The 24373-nt window shown below is 40.8% G+C and overlaps 1 long non-coding RNA gene across 1 annotated transcript in view; it reads left to right on the top strand.

Annotated features, from left to right (window-relative positions):
- Positions 1-21604, top strand: part of LOC134548303 (uncharacterized) — a 211909-nt gene extending 190305 nt beyond the window's left edge. Inside the window, exon 5 of the long non-coding RNA XR_010079742.1 lies at positions 21091-21604. This is a non-coding gene — a long non-coding RNA (uncharacterized LOC134548303). The remainder of the gene's footprint in view (positions 1-21090) is intronic.
- Positions 21605-24373: the final 2769 nt, after the last annotated feature.

Below are 24373 nucleotides of genomic sequence, written 5' to 3'. Positions count from 1 at the left end.
TTGTATCTGTCTCTTAAGAAGCTGAGGGCTCCTACTTTTTTGACAGATGGATAATGGAAGACACTGCAGAAAGTCAACTCTGACATGGTTAGGGATATGACCCGATGCCGGTTAGCTTGTTAAGCTCACTGCCTTTCAGAATAAATTTGTCAAGGTTGTATTTGCACTGTAGTTGTCTATAACCTTTCCAGGATGAAGAAAAAAAACCAAAAAAACATGAATTCTGCTAACAAATAGTTGTGTAAATCACTGGCAAGGCATGATCTGTTTCTCCTGTCTAATAGTTTGTCCACCTCACCTGTAATGACCCTGGCCAATTTTCTTGTCGAAACTATCCTGTCGAAACAGGATTCATCCAAAGTTGTATTAAAGTATTAAAGTTCTCTTCATGTGACATCTTGGGACTTGGTGTCATTTCACTTCCATAAAAATGCTTTGTTCCTCTGCAGCACAGCCAAGGAATGTTCTTAGAGAGTCTAAGTACTAATTCACATGTGCCTTTAATCACCTCTTTTTTTGAGTTTAACTAATTACTTTGAGTAAATGATATACTACTTGTCCTCAGAGTTCAGGCTATTTCTACAATTAAAGATGATATTTCTGCAATTAAAATTGACTTTTAAATCTGGCCTAGTGTGTTTTTCATTTTCACTTTATAATTTCCATCTCTAAAGAATTTTCTGGTCTGTGATTGAAAAAAGACCTGTGTGTAAAACTGAACAGGGGTTTTATCATAGCCTTACTTTTGCTTTCTTGGAACAAAAACCTCATTTCACATTGTTACCTTTTTTCCTACCCATTTCATTACTGCAACATAATTTCAAACTGATTTGTAAAATCATCCAGCCTTTATATTGCTGTTATGGTGAATCTCAACCTAATGCAGGAGGTCTGTGTTCAGAGATACCTCAAGCTGGTGTAAACTGAAGTCTGATTAATTTTTCTCTAGCTGCATGGTATGTTATAAACACACATCCATTCTGTAACAGAGTCACAAGACTTGTCAGGGATTGTTATCCTTATTTTAGACTCTTCAGAGGGACCATGCTTTCTGCATCTCACCTGCAGACCATCATTTGCACCTTTGAGCATGGCAGTAAATGCCACATGAGATACCCTGGATCTGGGCTGATCTGCCTGAAACTGATGGCTTCCTTCTCATTGCCTGGCACCAAGAAAGCAAACCCCAGCCAGCACCTCTTTGCATCATCCTAACACCTGGGCAGACATTTGTACTGATGTAGCTGAAATCCAGATGGATTTCTGGCTAAGGGGGATAATTAAATGTTGTCCCTATAGCATGGGTGTGGATGAAAACAAATATTTCTAATATCTTGGATAATGCAGGTTAAATCCATCTATGTCCACAACTGGTTGGAAAAGAATGGAGAGATTTAACCATCCCCCTAGAAAATCACAGAACCAGCTTCTTGCATTACACAAATAAAACAGTTTGTTTGCTAATCATATGCAGATTCAAGTGATTTCTATTTGGTGCAGTTTAATAATAGCATGATCTGATAATTGCTAGAATTTAATTTATTTCAGTCTGCATGTTCCACAGGTGGTAATCAGTGGTCTTTCCCTGTCCCATGGGAGACAGTGACCTTATCACTCCTTCCTTGCTAAAGTCCTCCTCTGTTCCCCAGGTACAATTTGCATCTCCTTTCAGATTTGTCTAATTGATGGATGGAATTAAACTAAATTCAGAGCAATTGCTCTCAGCCTTTAAATAGCAGCTGGGTTGTGGCTTCTGTTTCAGACTTGAAGAGGAGCCAGTGTTCCCAAAGGAAGGGCTGTTGTGCCAAAAGCCTTCCTGCTTTGCCCAAGGACTGGTTTTGCTTTTCCCCCAGAAGCCTTGCTTTGCACAGACACTCAGACCATTGGGGATACAACACTGCCCCTTCAGAGTTTCTACCATTCTAGACAAAATCTGCTTCACATTGATTCATACTAAGAAAAACATTTTCTGAAGACTGCAGTCTCCTGGATGCAAGCCAAAGCTGCCTGTGTCCTATCAGTATGCTGCAGCACAATCTACAAGCTTCAAACAGCACTAATATATAAAGTCAACACAAATTATCATATTAAGTTCACAGCATCAGTTTAATTAATAAAAGAATAGCAACAGTTTATTATTAAAACAGCTTTATCTATTTTAAGTTTTAAATCAGTCTGCCTCTAGAGTGTGAGGTAGGATTTCACTCTGTGGTTTTGCAGGAATTTGATTCAGATAAACCTGATAGCATAATATGCCTGTGAGAGCAAATAAATTTATTTCTTCTACCACAGTATCTGTACTGAAGAAAATATGGGGATGATACTTCAATAATCAAAATAATGAACTTTTTGAAGTCATGCTATTTCACTGTATTGCGAGAAGATGAAGTTCCCATTACAGACTCATGGATACTTCCAGTGTTTGAATCATACAGGGAGGTATTGCCTTGAGAATGTCAATTATCCAGATACAGGAGAAGCTCAGAATACTTAAGGAAAGGAGAAAAATATGTGACATTCCAATACTGCTTGTTATGCACAGCATTCAAAACTTGATGTTTATCAGTCACCCATTAGTGTTTGCAAAGGAAACAAAGCCTCTCTTGGGCCCTCCTCTAAGTAAATAGGTGTTTCCTTTTGTAAGATGTCTCCTGTAAGGTCAGGATTAGCTTCTGCCATGGTCCCTCAGGTTTATGATATGAGGGGGTTATATCTCAGGGATTTTTGGGGGGGAGGGGGCAAAGAATAAATCTTTATTGTTACACTCAAGAATGGAGAGAAAATAATTCCAGGAAGATTGCAAAAGCTCAGACACCTTAATAAGTTAATGTTGGAAACCTCTTTCAGTCAGCACTAGACTTCAGAATTACAATTTAAAAGGCAAATACATCTATTGGCTGCACCATCTGACTTTTTACTGAGGTACATCTGCTTTGAGATGGTAAAGTCAAAAGCTGAGCTGACTGTACTCATCTTTCACTTACTTTTGTTAAAAGGTTAAAAGGAACTCACACTTTCATGTTGTGGGGCTGTTCTAAAAGGAGTGTCACCTACCTCAACTGAAAGACTCTGTCTATGCCCTTTGAGAGCCCTTCTAATTATAGATGCTGGGGTGTCCTTGAGCTTTGAAGCAAATGCTGTTATCCAGTTCAATATATTTTACATTGTAAATGATTTATCTTTTCATCCAAAAGCACATTTTCAGCTTTTGGCCACAGATTAATTACGTTACCCCTTCTAGAGGTGAAGGTTCTGTAAGCAACAAAAAAAGTATCATTCACTTACAAGTACACAAACAATGAATTTTCTCCTTTTTAAAGTGACTTTATTTCCAAGAAATGGGTTCTTATTTTCCAGTATTGTGTTCATTTGATCATGGGCTTCACAAGAATGCTTTGATCACGGTGATGGAGTTACTGTTTTGTACTTGCTGAATGGATTTTATCAATGTCTTGCCTTAAGAGGTCTTAGCTACATACTTCTTTGATGTGATAGTTTAAACAAACTCTTCATTGTCTTGGTTATTTTCTCTGTGTTTTGGAATATTTAATTCTGTGAGTGCGGGAATTGTCAGGAAGAAGCATGAGTCATAGGAAAACAAGCCCAATTCACAAACATATAATAAAGAATTATTTAAACATAACTATAAAACAAGTTTAAAAGGACTGTAAACAGAAGTGATATTGGTCATGCTTTCTAGCACAAATTATCTCCTTTCAGTCTGATCAGAAGGAGAAATCTTTCAACTAAGTGGGGTGGAGAACATTTGTTTTAACTTAATTATGTCGTTCAGTTAATTGGCAACAGCTGGATTCCTGGCCCGTATAGGTGGCCTCACAATCATGAGGACTGAAAGTCTGATTTCATCTTAGACTTCCACATAAAGATTAATCACCACTCTTTCCTCTTACACCAGCATCATCCCTCCAGACCCTGCATGAAAATGAGCAGCGATAACGCAGCAATTCCCGACTCCCATGGGCTGACACAATTGCCTCCACCAGCCACAGGTCCCCAAAAAGTCAGGGGTGCAGGGCCAGGCCCTCGGGTGCTGCTGAGAGGGCTCTTTGCAGAGCACTTGTGCTCACAACTCACTGGTGAAAAGAGACCTCCTTGCAGGGAGGACATTCCTCTCAGATGAGGAATTAAAATGCTTCTTCCAAGAGCTGTAATGCCTGTACTGCTCCCTGCACATTTTCCTCGCTTGCATTCTTGGACCATCACGGCTATAATGATGCCATTACCACTTATTTAACCTGTCAGAGTATTTTACTGAGTTCTTAAACTATCAGCCCAGGATATGGCAGTAAGTTGTGCTGATGGGGTTTATTGTTCATGAAATACACCTTCCCAATTCTAATGTGCTTGTCAGTACAATCTCCAAGAAAAGATATCAAGATTTTAAATGAAGAAATACGGAATTCCTCAGGATGTTTTAAATCTTATCTATAAGGGATGTCATTTATGCATAATGTTCCCTTTAGGACTGTAAGTTACTTTTTAACTTGATTTTAGCGTTTTTAGATTTTAGCATTCACTTAGCAGTAGAACTACTAAGACAGCAGTAGAACTAAGTCTATTTGCAGGTCACCTTCTCAAGTTGTTGCAAGATTATACTCAATGAATAAATTGAAACAACTCAAACATTACTGAAGTTATCAGGAACAAAAGTGTGTTGTACAAGAGCATTTTAGGGATGACATAACAAGATAGGCACTCTGATAGCTGCTCTGGCAGATCTCCTAAAGTCAATAGGCACGTACAGTAGAGTGTGGTGCAGAACACCAAAGGCAGCTTATTACACATTCTCTGCTTGATCACAGATTAAATTGAATGTGAAGAAAAAACTTCAGACAAAGAAAGTTTCTTTGTGTTTCCCCAAGAAAATGACTCATCTGAATTCTGGTGGAACTACCCCTTTCAGGATAAATTAATACCAGAGGTCTCAGAATTTCCTAAATTACTGGAGGGTTTATATATTCCACATGCATTAATTCTGCAGAGAGGTGTAGGTTTCATCTTCTGTGGCCACCAAACACTCAAGTCTGTTACAAAAGCAATAACATAACTATGTTACTTCTCATTTGTATGTTGTTATGTTCTGCATAACAACATACAAATGAGAAATTTCAGTTTCATATTAGATAACATATACTGGATATGTACAGTGCTTAAAAACTGCATCGTCACTGCATCTATACCTAAAGCAGTAAATTTTGATTTTGTTACTGATTTATAGGAGGAAATGCCACCATATCATTGACACAGTACAAAATCAAGTTCCACCTCTCAAATATTTCAGAGGCTTTCCCTGGCTGCCATTGTGTCCTACTGCCCTGGACACGCAGATTGAGTGCCAATACTGTGATTGAAGTTGATAATCAGGTGAACTGCAAGTCTTTGAGGCTTTTCCTTATCTCTGGTCTATGTTTTTCCTAAGAGGAGTAGTACTCTGAGCCATTTATCTGGAATAAGTTTCTGTCATCATTTTCTTAAAGAAAAAGCTAGTAAAATATCCCAAAGAGTGAAAACTAGGGAAAGGAACAAGCTAAAACATAACTTATGCTGCCATATGTTTAGAGAGAAAATACAGTGTCACGTGTTTATGCTCGCATTTCTTTGTGTTGCTGAATATCACACAAGCCAAAGAATAATTACCTGGGTTGCTCTTATTGATATTGCTGAACATAGAACCACAGGGTCATTTAGGTTGGAAGAGTATTTTAAGACCATAAAATTCAACTGTTAACCCAGCACTCTCCAGTCCACATTCAACCACATGAATGGGGATCACAAGACCTCAACACAAGACATTAAAAGCACTTTGAATTTGAAAACAGACTAAATTGTCCGTAAAAGCAACCAAGAAAACCTGTCAGCTAAATTGAAGTATGCTAAGATGTTCTCATAAATTTGACAAGAACAAATGCACCATCATGAAAGTATCAGACACTGTTTTCTCCAGGCTATTGAGATTTCTTTCCATCTAAAGAGCCCTTTTTCCTCTCATGTGCCCAAGGAATCCAGTGGTTTGCATAAACCTGGAGTTTTCTCTATTCTGTGACAGCTTCCCTTGATAATTAAATGGCAGAAATTTGAAATGAAAAGAAAAATTGAAGCTGACAAATATGTTGAAAGAGAGATATGTAATCATCTTAAGATAATACCATGCTAGTTTACATCCTGCAACCTTTTAATAGAATCTGTTTTTCTTGAAATCATGCTCATTATTTTTCAAAACCTGTTACAAAATCTTAGGCATCTTATTAAGAAGCAGTAGAAACCAAAGGATGGTAGAAGTGCAGAAACTTGTACAAAAATGGAAGTACTTTTTCCATGACACTCTAGTTTCCTGCAAGTGTCTCCCCAGTTCTGGCAATTATCCTTGCTCTACGTTATCATATCACACATTTGGGGACTTTTTTCACTGCTCCTTTCATTTTGTTATATTGAAAAGTATGTCTGCATGAAGAAGAAACATGGACTAAGGACACCCTTGGAATGATATTTTTAGCAGGGCTGAAGTAAGAGGCAGTTTGTGAATGATATCTAGAGATTATGTGGAAAGAATTTAAGTAAAAAACCTAGGAATGAGATTATGAGAAATATTGAAGTAAAGATATTGCATTTATAAGTATACCAATAGCCTGGATTTCATTTGGCATAGTCCCTCAAAGATTTCCATATGGTATAGATACATTCCACTGGATCTTTCATATAAAAAGCTTTGCTGGGTTCTCTGCACATTCAGACTAGATTTCCATTCTCATTAACTGCCTTCACATTTCATTTTGAGATTACAGGTCAAATACTTTCTTGGAATTCCGTAATTAAGAATAGATATAATGTAATTTCTGAGTATATTCTGCCAAATTTCCAAAGAGAATGGGGCAGTTCTCAGAGGCAAATTGGTACTTTACACACATATTAACTTCACAAACAAGACTGCTAAGAAATTGAGTCCAGTAATTATTGATTCCAGACTTTGATTTGACCACCTACTGCCAAAATCTGTCTTTCCTGCTGCAGAGGAGAGGCTTCAGCATCCCCCAGCCTCTCCAGCACAGCCCAGATTGCTGTGCCACTTCATCAGGGAGGAAATGGCAGGAGAAATGTGGCCACCTACAAGGTTCTGTAGGTACAGGTGTGCTCACATCTTGTCCTCTGTCACTGCACTGGGGCAGGGGAATTGTCTGCACAGCCTGGCATTTTGTCTCCAAATGAGTGAAATGCTGGCCTACAAGACATCTGGACTTTTCTGTCTGGCTGGTTGAGATCTTAGTCTGATTTCCACATGGTCAAAAATTGCCCTGTGTTGTGCCAGGCAACAGATGAGCATTCCCTACACATATTTGGGGAACACTTTGCAAGCAAAATAACTGAGAAAATGTTTAACACTGATTTAACAGAATAATTAATTGGTTAGGTTTCTTTTTCCCTCTCTTTTTCTCCCCCTCCCCATTCTTCTTTCTCCCTTTCTTGTTCTTGTATTTTTTTTTGTATGACTTCTCCTTCTCTTTTCTCCTTTCCCCTTTCTCCTTCTCCTTTTCCCCACCCATCCCCTTTTATCTTTTATCTTTTTCTCTTTGTTTTCCACATGGTATATTTTTGGAATAGACTTTTCCACTTTTAATTCTGGTCCCCAACAAGACTGATGAGTCACTGAAGCTATCAATGGGATTTTTCCAGCCACCCTCACTCTGCACACACTGCACTCCAAGGTAAAGGTCTTGATGACCTCTGGAGGCCAAAATGAGAAACTTGAAATTTTTGCCATGTGTTTCTGGAAGAAAAGAGTAGACCCAGTGCTCTCCCCTGCCATTAAGAAGAATGGCACATTACAGATGAGTTTCAATATATAGAAACTGAGGATGAAGATGAGGATGGAGGAACTGTTTTATCAAAGACCAAATGTACCAGATATAGACAAAAAGACAGTATTTGGGCTCTGCAAAAATGTACATTGAACATACCGTAGGGCATATTGAAACAGCATGAAATTAAGAATGATCTTTCAGGTATTTTTCATGCTCTTTCAGGCTACAGAGATTGAAATAAATTCACAAACCTTCTTTTCCATGTGTGATCTTTTACCATTATATTCATCTTATTTGGCTCTCAGACAAACCTCTATTTTAATAATTTCTTTGCTGGAGAGAGGTTTAGAATACTATAGACATGTGATTCAGTCTGGTTTCCATTTGCTTAAAGACTGTGGAAATCAGTTATAATCAATGACATATGATAAACTGTGCAGAAGGTGCACTTAAATACTGAAAAAAAGAAATTTCACAGCCCTAGATATTCAGATAAAAATTTGATTGAGCTAAACAGATGCTTAAATTCTATTGAAACATTGAGGACTTAAACCCCCACAAAAAAAATCATAACCATGCTTAAGATCTTTGCAGAATCAAAATTATACTGGTATTTATCAAAGATGGAGTGATCCCCAGTATCTTCTCTATATTTTACATGTTCTAAATGTCCTCTAATACTTTCAGCATTTATCCTTGTGACACTTACCTTTTGTCTTGCCAGGTTTTGGTATTTAAGATTAGAGGGGAACCTTTAAACAAGCAGCCTGATGATCTGCATGAAAAGGCTTAATATTGGTCCCATTATCCTTGCCTAGAGACCAGTTACTCCTGGTTAAATGAAGCACAGCTTCCAGAAAGCCACTTAATCCTGGCTTGTGGTTATCAAATTTATTCCTCTAATGTCTTGCTCCAGTGGTCGAAGCCTGTCATTTTCTGAAGTGTGCTTTATTTCTCACCTGGCTGTGGATGACCTCAATATTCAACCATTGCCTCTCTGTGTGCTGGTCTTTGCTAAAACTGGGTCCTTTTGCATCTTTGTCCAGCAAGGCAATCAACTCATGTAATTTCCCAATCCATTCTTTTACAGGATAAACAAACTCCTTCGTTTTTCACTGTGAGAAATTTAAATAACTTTTAATTTAATTTAATTTAATTTCACATAATAATTTTCAATCATTTCAATAATTTTTGTGATCCCAAATAGTTTTAATTTCCTTTAAAATGTAGGTACCAGAATTGTTACCTTCTGTAACAATAACCTGTTTGTCGTTTAAGATACTCAAATCTTTTAGAAGTGCTTTGTGCTGGGACAGATGTTCTTTGTCTCTTTGCATGACCTGCACCCCATGTTCCAACACATAAAGAATTTCTTTCAGCTGTGTTATAATGATTTGGACTGAACTTGTGATCTGTTGAGAGCATTCTCTGCTAGTGCTCTGCCCTTCTTGTTATAGACATCATTAGATAAGTTCCTGTATATAGGCTTAAGCCAAATTGTATTAGGAATGATTTTATATTTATTTCTAGAACACAAATAGAAATGATGAAGAGTTTCACTTGGCACTAATTTTGGTGAGAATCACTTAAGAGATGCCCTCATGGATTGCCCTTTGAGATCTTAAAACAGTTTAGGGTAAGGTTGCTGATATTGCAAAGTGCCAATTCCTAGACTAGGATGTGTGTGATGATAAAAAATAAAAATACGTTCATTACATGTATTATGTTGTGCTGGTTTGAAAGCAAAACCAGTGAGAGACTCCAAGTCAGAAATACAATTTAACAGGAGAGAGAGAAAAAAAAAATAAAATAAAGGCAATAGCACAAAGACCACTGACAGAGTCAGAATACAACCTGACACCCTGTTAGTTAGGGTGGTGGTAGCAGTCCAGATGAAGCAGTCTTGTTGAAGCAGTGATCCTGTAGAAAGGTCTGGTAGCTCTTGACCTCTGGGAATCCAGTGGGTAAGGGCTCCTGTGCTGTCCCAAATCCCAGATTATATCCAGGTGGGAATGCTTGGCTCCTCCCCTGGGCAGAGCATCTCACAATGGGCTGATCTCATTCCATGAGTCCTGCAGTGGGTCCTTGATTGCCCATTGAACAGAGAGAGCTCCAGAGGGAGTTACCTGTGAGTCCTGGGCAGGGCCTTGATGGCCCATGAACAGGAGATAGTCCAGAGGGAGGGGCAGGGGAAACACTGCCCCACCTGGTTCCAACAGCTCCTGGAGATGGGGATAGAATACAGACTTTGGGCACATCTTACATTGTAACCTGGGACATATATATATATAGTACAACAATCAGACGGGAAGAAAACTCACTGAAGAAGAAAATCAGGTTTGTTTTGCCAAGTCTTGTTGCATTCAAATTGTGCTGAGTGATTTTCATTGGTCTGATCATTATTAATTAATTTTTATATTTGGGGTTGATGTCAGAATAGCTGTGTTCTTCAGCTGCCCACAACAGGCTGCTGGTCAGGTCTGAACATTTACTGTGTCGAATTTTGTTAAGTACTCTGAGTTAACAGTACTGAAGGTAGGTGCATCAGTCTCACATCTCCTTGCCTAGCCCTTTTATATTTACTCAGGCCAGCTATTTTTAAAACTGCTGGCAGCTGGAAATAACACCTTATTTTTCAGTGCCTTTTGAAAAATAAACACATTTTGTATCTTCATGAATACGTGAGCTATTCTGTTTCCTTCCAAACAAAAAATTATTATTATTAGTCATTGAAAACTCTGCTATTTTCCTTCATTACTAGCTGTGCTATCATTCACCTTCTTCATGACAGGTACATTTAGTATACTAAGAATTCTTTTTCTCCTAATATAGTTGTTTTAATTCCATATCACCATTTACATTCATGCATGTATCTTTTCCAAAGTTCTTAGCTGCTGATCTCTGTTCCATTTTTTTGTGCTCCTAAAGCTTACCCTGAGTTTGCACTGACTTCTGTCTATTCCTCCCCATTTCTCTTTGCAATATTTGTTACTCAACTTATCACCTTCATTTTGGTAGTGAACTAAAAGAAGCTTTTAGAAAAACATTACATCTTTTCAACTGTACATCCATGGCTTTTTAATCATCTAATATAAGTTTTTAAAGAGTGCTCTGAGGAGCCAGGAAAAAAAAAGATTGCCAGTCAGAAAAGAATCACTCCTCATAATTTCCCTCAGCTTGACAAAACTAACCCTTATTCTCTGTTTTTCCACACTGAATGTAATCAGATTGTGATTGCTGATCTCCAGGCTTTGCCAGCTTCCTCTCCAGTGACTAAATCGTCTTCTTTTTTTTAAAGCCAACACAGCAAAGCCTTCTCTAGCATTGCTTTTTGTGGGACATATCATTGCTGTGAGAATGTGCCATCTACTGCTTCAGGATGGCTGTATTTTACTGCAGGCTCCCTGGTGAAACCTACAAACCCACCAACATTTTGTTCCTGTCTCTGCTTTGGGAGCAAGTGCTCAGATAGGGAGCTGTGCTGCTCTCCTATTGGGAATCCTGCAGCAGCCACCCCTGCCCATCTCCCCATCTCTGTCTCCCCGATGAGTTTTGTCTGATGTGCATCACATATTGTAATTTCACGTTTCCCTCAGCTGTACATTACTGCAGCAGCTCCAGGTCTGTAACCCTGTGTGGCTGGGTGGTCAAGAGGCAGAAATAAGCAGGCAGGGATGGGCTCCCCAGCTTGGCAAACCATGGGCTATGGGAATACACAGCTGAAGTTGGATCTGCCCTCAACGTACAGCAGCACAGAACTATCGCCACTGCTGCAAAATCCACTTTGGGGCTTACAACAGCTGGATATCCCAGCATTTTCAGAAGTCCTCAGCTGAGTCCTGTTTGAACTATCTCTCTTGGGCAGCAAGGTAAGGAAAAAATTCTCCTAACCAGAGAGGATGAATGGTAAATGGCCTTAAGTTGCTCCAGGTGAGATAAAGATTAGATAACAGGAAAAAATTCTTCACCAAAGGAGTTGTCAAGCACTGGAACAGGTTGCCCAGGGAAGTGATGGAATCACTATCCCTGGAGATATAAATATTTATAAGACATGCAGATATGGTGTTTAGGGACAGGGCTTAGTGGTGCACTTGGCAGTGCTGTGTTTGCAGTCCTACTTGATGGTCTTTGAGGTATTTTCAGTTCTAAATGATTCTATGATTCTATGAAATGGTTCATGTGTTGCTTCCTTCTGTGGGTAGACCAAAAAACCTGCACAAGCTTAGTGTCAAGCATCCATCACACTTAATGAGTCATTTTGAATTTCAAAATTATTTACACATGGGGAATGAAACCAGCGGAAAAAGGGAGTAGAAAAACGCTGCAAATTTTTGAATAGAAGCACCATAAGGGCATTTTTTCCCAGCACTTCAAGAATCTACTCTTGAAATCTATTTGAAAGCTCTACCACTTTGGTTTGAAACAACAGGGGGTGAGGGTTGTTTTTTCCTCTGATGCTCACTCATTTTTAATTACCTCTTGCTCCCTAATAAATTTAGAACACTTAAGTTGAAAATAGCTATGATCCACAGCCTCCACTCAGTATCAGAAATCTGTATGCAGTTGCACCCAGTGTTTCAGTTTGCTTATTTGTGACGTTATTAAATCTGCTTGCATAATAAAATTAAATGCAGTTTACATTGAGTAATGTGTCTGCTCACTTGCCTGTAATCAAAGTGACAGCTTTTCCTTTAAACAGTCAATCAAGTCTCCAGTTCTTTCTGGCTCTGTTTATTTGATTGGAGTTGAGATGTCATAAAACAGAATGGAATATTTTACAAGTTCTGATTACATGCTTTGACTTTTTTAGGACTGCAATTTCTTTCATTCATAAAAAGAATCTCTGAATTATTAAAAAAAAAAGAAAACCAACCCTGATTTTCATTTCACAGTTGATGCTACAGTTACCAAAACCACAATCTTAATTCTAAATTATTTTTCTCAGTCAAAACTAGCTAAAAAGCCTACACATTAAGATCTTAATTGATTAGATTATAGCAACAATTTCACGAATAAGGTATAGTTTTTCCAGGCTATATCCTCTGAATAGAGCTTTATTTAAAGATAAGGCAGAATGATTCTGCTACAGAACAGAATTTAGGAACTGAATGATACATCTGCAGCTGCAATAATAGGTGGTTATTTGAAATAAAAAATATTGCCTAACATTTTTTATAACTCAGAAATTAGGAACATATCCTAAATATGCCTTAGTGAGGCTATGTTAGCTATCACCAATCACCCTTATAATTTTGATTTTTAGCTTAGTTTCCAGACAGATTAGCTCCATGATCTTGCCAGGCACAGAGGTGAGACTAACTGGCCTGCAGTTACCCAGATCTTTCCTTTTTCCCTTTTCAAAAATGGGGGTTATGTTTCCCCTTTTCCAGTCAGTGGGAGCTTCACTGAACTGCCATGACTTCTCAAATGGGGTTTACAGTGCCTTAGCAACTTCATCCACCAGTTTTCTACCCACAGATGTCTCTCATCAGGTCCCCTGGACTCGTGCACCTTCAGCTTCTTGTGATGGTCTCAAACCTGTTCTCCTGTAGTGGGTGGGTTTTCAATCTCCCAATCCCTACCTTTGCCTTTTTCAACTTAAGTGGTGTGACTGGAGAGCTCGCTGGTGAGGAATGAGGCAAAAAAGGCATTATTGAGCACCTCAGCCTTCTCCACATCCCAGGTAACCAGGTCTCCTCTTTCCTTCCTGAGAGGGCCCACACTCCGTAGTCTGCCTTTTGTCACTGATGTACCTGTAGAAGCTTCTCTTCTTACTGTTGACATCCCTGGCCAGATTTAATTCTTATCAGAGCTTTAGAGCTTTAGCTTTCCTAACCTGACCCCTGGCTGCTTGGAGAATTTCTCTCTGTTCCTCCCATGCTACCTGTCCTTGCTGCCACCCTCTGCAGGCTTCGTTTCTGTGTTTGAGTTGAAGTTTGAACAGGAGTTCCTTGTTCATCCACACAGGCCTCCTGGTGGTTTTCCCTGCCTTGCTCTTTGCTGGGATGCATTGCTCCTGAGCTTGGAAGAGGGGATTTTTGAACATCAGCAGCTTCCTAGGGCTCCTCCTCCCTTCAGGGTTGGTACTTTACCAAGCAGATCCCTGAAGGGGCCAAAGCCTGCTCTCCTGAAGTCCAGGGCACTGAGCTGGCTGTGCACCCTCCTCACTGCCCTAAGGATCTCAGACTCCACCATTCCCTGGTCACTGCAGCCCAGGCTTCCCCTGAGCCTCACACTCCTCACCAGTCCCTCATTTGTGAGAGCAAGGCCCAGCACAGCACAGCTCCTCAACAGCTCCTCTGTCCCTTGGAGTAGGAAGTCACCATTGGTGCATTCCAGGAACTCCCAGGATTGCCTGTGCCCTGCCATGTTGTGCTTCCAACAGATACTGGGGTGGCTGAAGTGGCCCTTGGGGACCAGGACTTGTGAATGGGAGGCTGCTCCTACCTGTGTATTGAGGGTTTCATCTGTTCAGAACTCCTGGTAGGGCAGCCTGTCACAGATCTCTGTTATAACTCTACCCATCCCTCCCTCCCTTTATTCCTGTCTTGGTTTGGCAAGACAGGTGTCTGCCAGGGAAAACTGGAGCTCCCCTTGGAATGGAGAATGTAAACCCCCCTACCTCCAAATTGTTATAATTTTGAAATTAGGGGCTTTCAGGCAAAAATATGGGAATAGGAATAACAATTCTTTACTAGGAATATTAGAAGTACAAATGCAGTAGTACAAAACATCCAAGCAAGCAAACAAACAAAAGTCCTAGAAACCCTGACAGAGTCAGAGATATGACCTGACACCCTGTTGGCCAGGGTGTTGGAAGCAGTCCAGATAAATCCTCCTGGAGTGACATGGGGTTCTGTGGAGTAAAGAAGATCCTGTAGAAAAGGTCCAGTGCTGACGAGATGGGTCCAGTCTTCCTCACAGAATCCAGTGAAAACAGGCTGCTTGGTGTTCCTGGGTCTCAGTTTTTATCTTGGTAGGAATGGGTGGTTCTCCCCAACACTGGGTGGAGCATCTCACAATGGGATGGTGTAATGTGTCATGGCACTGGTGAGCCTTAATGGCCCATTAACAGAAGATATCCCCCAGAGGGTGGAGAAAGTTGATGAAAGAGATAAGAAACACTGCCCCAACTGGTTTTAATAGCTGATCTATTATCAGAAGGCATCCACCCTCCTCTCCCCTGGAGTTACAAGAGATAAAGAAAAACATCTCCCCAACTGGTTTCAACAGATGAAATAGAATGCACTTTTTTTTTGTTACATAACCCAAGAAAATTCCTGCCCCCTGAGCTCTCAGTCAGCTCCTCATCCATCTGCAGGCAGAGCTCCTGGTACTGCAGCTTGTCATATACACAGGTGGACACACCTCCTCCTGGTCTCCCTGCCAGTCCTTCCTAAAATGCCTGCATCCTTCCATTTGAACACTCCTGTCCCAGGATCCATCCCACCACATCTCTGTGATGCCAGCAGGATCAGAGCCTTGCAGAGCTGTGCACAACTCCAGCTCCTCTTGTTTATTCCCCACGTTTGGTGCATTTGCAAAGAGACATTTAAGGTGGACTCTCAACGGGGCAACGAGGCTGGTGAAGGGCCTGGAGAGTGAGTCAGGTGAGGAGTGGCTGAGGGAGCTGGGGGGCTTAAACATGGAGAAAAGGAAGCTCAGGGGGACCTTACTGCTCTCTAAAGCTCCCTGAAAGGAGGTGTAGCCAGGTGGGGGTTGTTCTCCCAGGCAGCCTGTGACAGGAGAAGAAGAAATGGCCGCAGGCTGCAGCAGGGGATGTTCAGATGGACATCAGGAAGAATTTCTTCACTGAAGGGATGATTAAGCATTGAAATGGGCTGCCCAAGGTAGTGGTGGAGCCACCACCCGTGCAAGTGTTCAAGAGATGACTGGATGTAGCACTTGGTGCTATGGTTTAGCTGATAAGGTGGTGTTTGGTCAATGGTTGGAAGCCAGTGATGTGGGGAGCCTTTTCCAATGTTAATGATTTGATGCTTCTGTGATTCTCAAAGAAGCTGACATACTGGCTAAAGTGGCTGCAGTTCCTTACTGGTGCTCTTCAGGTGCTCTCCTGCTGACCTGTAGATCCTCCCCAGGCTGTGGGCATTTCTTGCTGGCCCTGGTATCAAACGAGTATGATTGGGATGGACTGAGGCTTCTTCTCCCCAGCAACTGTAGTTTAAGCCTCTTCCCCACATCAGCAAGCCTGTGACCAAAGATCTTCCCCTTCTCTGACACATGGGTGCTACCACTCCCCAGCCTCTCAAAAAGAGTCCATTATCCAAGTAGCCAAACCCCTGTCTGTGGCACCAGTCCCGTAACCATTTGTTGATTTGCCTGTCCCTTTCAAACCCCTTCCATCTGACTTTTGGGAGGATAGATGAAAAAGCTGTCTGTGTTCCAGATGTCCTTACCACTGCTCAAAAGGCTGTGTAATCCTTCATGCTCTTCAAACATTGTATTTCAGATCAATCTTCAGTTTCAATTTGTAATATTTGGCAGACTGCATGAGCATCAGACATGGCCATATTTTTTATTCTTTTCATCTTACCCTTTGATCTTTTCAAATATTATACACAGATACTTAATGGTCTTACTGCTACAGGCCTCATGGGATCCTACATTCAAAATACCTCTCTGGAACATAGATTCAAAATAACTATTTGAAATATTTGTGAAAGCACTATGATTAAATTAACCTTTTGTATATAATCTGATATAACCACAAAAAAACTAGGGCAAGTTTTTCAGTTCTGACTATTTTCTTGGTGTATCACTATATTGTAGTCTCAATGGACCCAGATTCAAAAAGTGGTAGGTACTTTTAAGATATCATTATCTGAGGATGAAAAATGTAGATTGCAGCATGACTGAGATAAGACTTCTAATAATGATAAATAAGAATCCAAACCAACGACATACCATACACATATTGGGAATATATGTCATTTATTAATCTCTTCAAATACACTTTAACTGCATGACACAAACTTTGAAAAAAGTTATGCCATAATCTTAGAATAGCCTTTCGTCATGGAAAGTTTAAATGGTACATATTGCTAATAGGAATGATAATCCTACTAGTATGTATTTTCCTATATTTATGGGCATATGATCTGAAAAAGCAGTATCTTGAAGTAGTCTTCCACAGGGAAGACAAGATAGGGCAAGGAAATGTAAGCATTCTTTAGTTCAAAATCCAATTGATTAAACTTTTATGATAGGATTAATTCACTATTCTGAAGCTTCAGTTTTGGATACTTCCAAAGACTTAAAATGACTAGAAATTACCAAAAAATAAAAAGAGAATATTCTGCTCCCTGAAAAAAAAAAAAACCAAACAAAACTGCAATAATCCCAAGAGATGGAGACTTGAGTCCTTCTTTCCTAACTTCTGCAAGCTCGAAGTGAAGCACCTGGGCTAAACCAGCTCTGCTCCCTGCTTAGCCAGGGAGATGGACATCCCTGAGGCAGTAACCATCTTCAGGGTCCACCTGAGCACAGCTCGGTCACCTTCTCTCCTAGCAGCTGTGAAGACAGTCCAAGTCACTACACAGAGCTCAGATATGGATTTTGCAGGACTAGGTTTATATAAGAGAAATCTGACCCAGACATAAAGACTGGTTGATTATTGTACTATTAGTTAACTGTAACTAGAGCTTTAGCAGCTCCATAAAAGTGAAAGTCTTCTGAATAGCTCATTGAATATAATTAAACTCTACGTTATGAATATAATTTATTAAGAAGCCAATCTGAAATTTCAAGCCTGAAGGAACTCTTATCCCTGGCCCAAGTGTGGTGAATTCTAATAATTCTTCCACATTTTAGTATACTGAAGATATTAAAAATAATTTGCTGTATACTTGCTTTCTGTACTGTAAATGCAACTCATAAATGAATTGACAGCAGACATTGAAGAAGTTCTATCTAAATTATTAAATTCAATTAATATAATTTATAGACAAAATTTAAAACTTAGTAGGTTAAGAGGAATCCTAACCGTATTAGAAAGAAAAAATAATTGGGAAGAACAGGAGAATAAACATTTCTCGAGGAATCAGCAGTCTTTGAAATATTTTTTGAGAAATCCTGATAATTATATAGTTTTTGAATGTATGGGAAAATTAAATCATATACCAGTCCAGTTCAGTGACTGAAGTACCTTTCATTAGCTCTCCAGGCATTTATGAGACTGTTTAGCTGCTACAAACAAAATCTAACAATCTAGTTTATCAAGTTCCTGTTTGTTGAAATTAAAAACAATAAAAAATTATTTGCTCCAGTTTTTTATATCCATCTTCTTGGTGCCACCAGGGAAGGAGACATGGGGGGATGGTGACTGACAGTGCAGAGGCACCAGCACAGTACAGAGCTTAGCAGGGCAGCTCAGTGCTGCTCACAGGCTTGGAGACCCTCATCCCCTGAGCTGTGCTTTGGGCTCCCCCAGGGGCAGGCAGGTCAGCAGGGGAAGCAGGGGGTGACTGGTAACAAGGACAGTGCTTTACCTCACTGGAGTCATGCTGGTTTTCACCAAACATAAATAATGCTCTTGACTCGTGGGCATCAGGGCACTGTAAAAGCATTTGGTATTTCCCCCTGCAGTGTTTGTGCTTTAACTGCAAATAACTGACAGCAGCAATTTCGTTCCTCAGCACAGCCATACCTCAATATAGGGTCCCCTGGACTGGTATCTCATTGCTGCTGCCTGCTCATTGCAGGAAGAGAAGTCTTTATGGGATGTTTCATGGCAGCTTGACTTTAGCTGAGCTTTTTCTAGTCCTCTTATTAAGGCTGCTGAAAGTGCCTGTCTAAAACCCTCAGGAATTTCGCAGCTACTTTGCAGTGGACTCACAGTTTCAATGCTTTACATTCAAGGGACTTATATAAGCACAGAAGAAAAAGGGAGACTCCCTCCTCACCAAAACAAGAGTAACCCTGGACACAGCCTCTTTGCAATAGGTTTTCCTCAGCCTTGGAAGACACTATGATTCAAAGCTGCCAGCCAGCTTTTCCCAGACACAAAGTTACCTGCTAATTCTCAGATTTTGAAAGTGTTTGCTCCAGATCTAAAGCAGCCCTTCAGTGTGTCACAACGTGTGGCATACTTGCCATGGGCTCCAGTACACAGGATAAAATTATATCCTCTGACCAGTCATCTTCTGTTTTATAGCCCAGTTCTTCCATCCTCTGTGCTCCCACTCAGCTGCATTTCCAGCATGCTGAGTAACTGGGCTGGTTTGCTGTAGAAGGGGATCCCCAAAAAACAAAACTCTCATCAGCAAGAGCTGAAAATATTTAGTGTACAGGGATGGCTTTGTTGTAACTGTGATATGGGATACAACTGCTGCTTGCCCCTGCTGACCAACTGCTAGGAGAGGGCTTGTCAAATTAAAAGAATAACTATTTTCTGCCTAAGATTACTTTCTACTCTACCCCCCCTTAGAGTGTACATTTCAATGGTGTACTGTTGAGTTGTTGGTGAACCACAGCTGCTCCTGTTCCATGCAGAGAGGTGTTATTTGAGAACTTCAAATAGTGACTTGTTTTCTTCTGATGTTGGTGCTGACTATTGGTTGCTGAGGTCAGTGTCATTGTGAGCCTCACCAAATGTGTGAGTTCACTTTTGCTTCACAAGCAAAGTCTTCCATGCCTTCCAGTGGGAAGCACAGCGAGGCTCTGGGCACCCTGCTGCTCCAGGATCACAGCCTGGACAGCTGTATCCCAGCAGAAACTCCCCTTGCTCAGGAGCAGATGAGCCTGGGGTTGTCTCCTTCCATCAGATTCAATTACAGTCTGACGAAATAAAAATCCCTTCTGTCCTCACTGCAGCTTGGTCTGTATCTTGGTGGTGCAGAGGAGCATCCTCTGGGAGATACTCTCATCCTGGGAAAGTCTGAGATCAAGGTTTTTTCTCAGTCAGTACTCTAACTTCCACGCTAGTGTGTAAACTGTAGGGTGAATTTTGGAATTAAAATGGCCTTGGTTGCTACATCTATACTGGGCTTGATCACATGCTTCAAAGCTACCCCTCAAGGGAGGCAGATAGAACTCATAACTGCTCTGCTTCAGCTCATGGTGGCCAAAGTTGCAGCAATTTTATAGATATGATCAGAAAAGTGGAAGAGATGGAGCTAGAAATATCTCCAGGCTACATTTCCTGCATTGTTCAGGATAACTTTTGTTTTTGTAACTGGGGAGGAAAGAATTCCTGCATGCTGTCAGCATGATGTATATACCTCCTTTACAGGACGTGACATGAAAATGTCAGGCCAGAAATATTTTGAAAGATGTCAATCAAATGCACACCTTCCTCAGTGCTATCAAAGCATCCAATAAATACTTTATCCTGAATACTTCATGGCAGAAAGAACTGCAGGAGGCAAAAAATGGAAGTTTTTGAAGTTATTCATGAGTTCATTTATCGTAAGACAAATTTACATTTTCTCAGGGTACCCAGCCTGAGCAGTGTGCAAGAAACCATTAAAATAGATCTCTGTTAGTTTTTCAAAAAATTTCAAACTGCTGTTCCTGAGATGAAAGGTCTTATTTATAAACACAGCTTCCCACATTAAAAATGGAAATGCCAGGCCAATATGTCATATTAAATTAAGCAGCAGTAATGCTCAGACATGGCCAATCCATCTAATTTGACGCCAATGAAGAATTATTTTAATTCCAAGCTCATTTAGATTTTATCTAAACCAGAAATGTTTATTTTTTAAAGGGTATGAAGCACATTACACTAATACTGCCAAACTCATTACTTGGGGGAAGGACTAAAACTTTCAGTCATTAGGCAAAAGCCCACTGCTTTCTGGCATTTTAGCAGTTTTCTGGGTTCAAATTCAAGGCAGTGATCACATTTGCATTTTTGTTGGCAGCAGATAGTCAGGGAAGTTATCCCACATCATTTTTGAGTGTTTTTATTACCTTTCATATACAGGAGACTTTCCTGGTTTAAAAATCATCTGATGATGCTCGGGTTAGGATGGACCTGTTTTATTATTATTTTATTATTAGTAGTAACTGTGGTAGTATTGTAAGAATGAAAAGCAACCTGTTTTTCCCCATGTTAAATTAGAGCACAAACCCTTGCACGCCGTCCCTGTGTGGGCAAGGCAGAAGGAATGCTGGCACCACAGCATCTGTCAGAGCTGGAGCTGATGGAAATTCAGCACAGAGGCACATTCTCTTTGACTTTATTCCCCCTAGACAAACCTTTGTTCTGGTACTTCCAATGTTTTATAAATGTCTCCTTCTCTGTCCCCAGGAAACATCTGTGTGAGGCACATCTGCCTCCTGCTCTCTGGCAAACGCTGTGACAAGGGGAATCATCCTGGCATCCAGCAAGTGCCACCTCATTTGTCACCGTGGTGCCTGTGCTGCCCCCACAGCTCCTTCTGTCTCACTTTCTCTGACCCTCGGCTCTGTACAAGTTCATAAAAAAAGGGATTTGTCTTCACAACTCCTGCAATTCTCTTTATTTTTGAAGTTTATTTTTGAGGTTGGGCTATCTGTTCTATGTAGAGGGGCTTAAGGAGAAAGGCAGCAATGTATGACTTTATAAAATACTTTTTTTCACTTTTTCAGTTTGTCTGACTGATGATTCCTGCTCTTTCTGTCTCTCATGATTTACCTTCATTAAATGCTCTGATCCATGCCTAAAAATTTTTCATACAGGCCTCCTTCCTTTCTAAACATTGCATCTCTCTGCACTAAATGAAGGCAGAAAAGAAAACCTTCCCAAGGTACAGTGTGAGGAAAGTGTGCAAGTGCAAACCCAGACAGGGGAAAGGATTAATTCAAGCCTGAAAGGTCTCTGTAAGCTGGGAAGGTGTGCTGGGAAGGTGTTTAGCACAGATAAGGATAGGAGACCCAGGGAGACAAAGCCTGAATTTAGGGGGTTTTGGAGGATTTGTGAAAAAGGTGCCAGACAAAACAGTAAACAGGGATTCAACTGAACAATGCAGTATCTGTTAGAGAGGTGTTGTAGGGGAGCCCTGGTGCTGAGATCAGGGAAGCTGCAGAGGAGCTGAGGAGGAATGCAGGCAGTCACAGCAGTGCCTGCAAAGAGTGGGACGTGCTGAGACCACGAGAAAAGCTGGGCTGGGAGTCCAGGTCCCTGATCCACCAGCAAACAGTGGAACAAGGATTAATTCCATCAAAACTTGAAAAGTCTTGTTGTTTCTACCCCTTCAAATAGAGTCCACTATTTACACTTGAATCCGCTGATGGGCATGATGTTTTTAATGACAGGAATGAAAAACTGATTTTAGAAATCCAAATTCTGTCTCACAAACATTTCCAAAAAATAGAAGACTTTGAAAAGGTAGTCTGATGAGCTAAAATTCTTGCTGTTTATACTCAGATTGAAGAAAGACTGTCTGCAAGCTTCATTCTCTAGCTATTTTTGCATTTTACTTGGAAGCCCTTAGGGTCTCAAACAGAAGCTGTATCTAAGAGAAAATGAAAAATGTATCTGAATATATCTGTTATAAAAACAACAGGAATGCTGGATAAAAGGTACCTCTGGCTAAGAGAATCTGGAGAAATTGAGGAGGAAGGCTACAGGGAGCTCTTTGAAAGGATTGGTATTGGTGTTGTCTGGAGCCCTGGGAGAGGGAGTCCTATACCTCTCTGGAAGGAAACAAAGAGAATTGCAAATATCATGAACAGACTTAAATATACTGCCCAGAGAGTTGTACCTCCATTTTAAGTTTTTTAACTGTTCACAAAACATAACTTTAAAAAGAGTAAGACAAAATTAAAACCCTTAACTGCACAAGACCTAGTTTCAACTTTAAGTCTTCTCCATTATTTCTCCTAATTATTATTATATAATATTATTATTTCCATTATTTCTCCTAATCTCCACAAATATGTCCCTATATATTTTGCCCATCTTTTATCTCCTAACATAAAAAAAAGAAGACTCTAGTAAGTCGCAAAGGGTTTTTGTTCCAGTTTAGAATATGATTCAGGATTCAGCATCTTCAGGTTCTCTCCAGTACAGGTCTTCTCCCTGCTACAGCAGAATTTCTCAGATTGTGAGATCTACAATCACTATTGTCACACCAAGGGTGACTTAGAGCTAACACACCTTGCTCCAACAGCGTGATCCAAGAAAGCTCTACTCACTCAAGGCACCTAATGGTAGTCTCCTAGTTTTCCATACCAAGCTCATTTACCTGGAGCTTTACTATTGCATACAATGACAAATGTCACCACCTTGGGTGCACTTCACTAAAACTCACCTACACACTTGAGAGGTGCCGCCACAGAGGCTCCTGAGGAGCCTGGCTTACCTGGCATACTCACAGGATATCCCTGCAGCACTGGCATCCTTCCACTCACTCACAGCAGGAGGAGGACTCAGAGGCAATGGACACTTTTATTTTGCTGTAAATGCACCGTCTTAGAAACCAGGTGATACAAATTCTTATTTATCCTGGCCCTGAAAAGAATTGAAAGCTACATCTATACCAGTTTGCTACTGGTATAGATATGCTTCTATAGTGAAAAAGAAGCCCCACTCCTTTCTCCTCAGGTAAAAAAAGTTCAGGATGAAAGCTATGCTGCAGAGGACCAGGAAAGCAGAGGGGTCTGCTCTTAAATGCTTAGAACCATAAAAGCATGAAGGAGGCAATTTCTGGCCTTCAGTCCCACCTAGCAGAGGCACCTGAGCCTGGGAGACAGGAGCACATCTCCTGCACTGGTGGCGATCCCGAGCCTCTCTGCACAGACCGGTTTGAGACAGTTCCCAGGACAATGCCCACATTTGAAAGTCAGTCTCACAATTTCCAGCAGCAACCTTCTCTTAGTTTTCCCTTTGGACTAGATCTTTCCTTTTGTTCGGTAAGAGGGGTATTGTGGATACCATGAGAGCACCAAACAGTGTGGTGTGCTTAAGTTGTTAAAATAATTAATAGTTCTGTATCCCCCCGTTCATGTTTTGAATATGGTTTATCCCTGAAGCTGTACCCTCCCTCGAGGTGTCCATCTGCCCTCATCCCGCCCCTTTTTCCAGACTGTTCCCTGTCAGTCTTTCCCATGGGCCAACCCCTACCTAAACCCCTCCTTGAATTCCCCCAAACCAGGATGCCCCATTGGGCAATGTGACCCCTGCTCCTCCCCCATCCTCCCCACTGGCTCCTGGATTGTGTCAGTCCATGTTGAGATCGTCCCACTCCCCTCCCTGATTGCTTGTCCTCTTGGGTTGCATAACCAAAAAAAAAGAAGTGTATTGTATTTCATCTGTTGAAAACAGTTGGGGAGATAGTTTTTTATTCTCCTCCAGGTGGGAGGAGGGTGGATGCCTTCTGTTAATGGGCTAGCTGTTAAAACCAGATGGAGCAATGTTCCTTGTCTCTTCCATGACCCATCCTCCCGCCAGGGAGATATCTACTGTTAATGAGCCATTAAGGCTCACCACATGACTGATAAAATTAAATCATTCCATTGTGAGATGCTCCACCCAGTGGGAGGAGCCAAGCATTCCTACCTGGATAAAATCTGGAGTCCAGCACAGCAGAGGATCCTGTTTTCCACTGGAT

This window comes from Prinia subflava, chromosome 3, assembly GCF_021018805.1.
Source record: "Prinia subflava isolate CZ2003 ecotype Zambia chromosome 3, Cam_Psub_1.2, whole genome shotgun sequence".
Classification (NCBI taxonomy): domain Eukaryota; kingdom Metazoa; phylum Chordata; class Aves; order Passeriformes; family Cisticolidae; genus Prinia; species Prinia subflava.
Note: the sequence above shows the minus strand (reverse complement) of the source record. Positions and strands in the feature narration are given on the sequence as shown.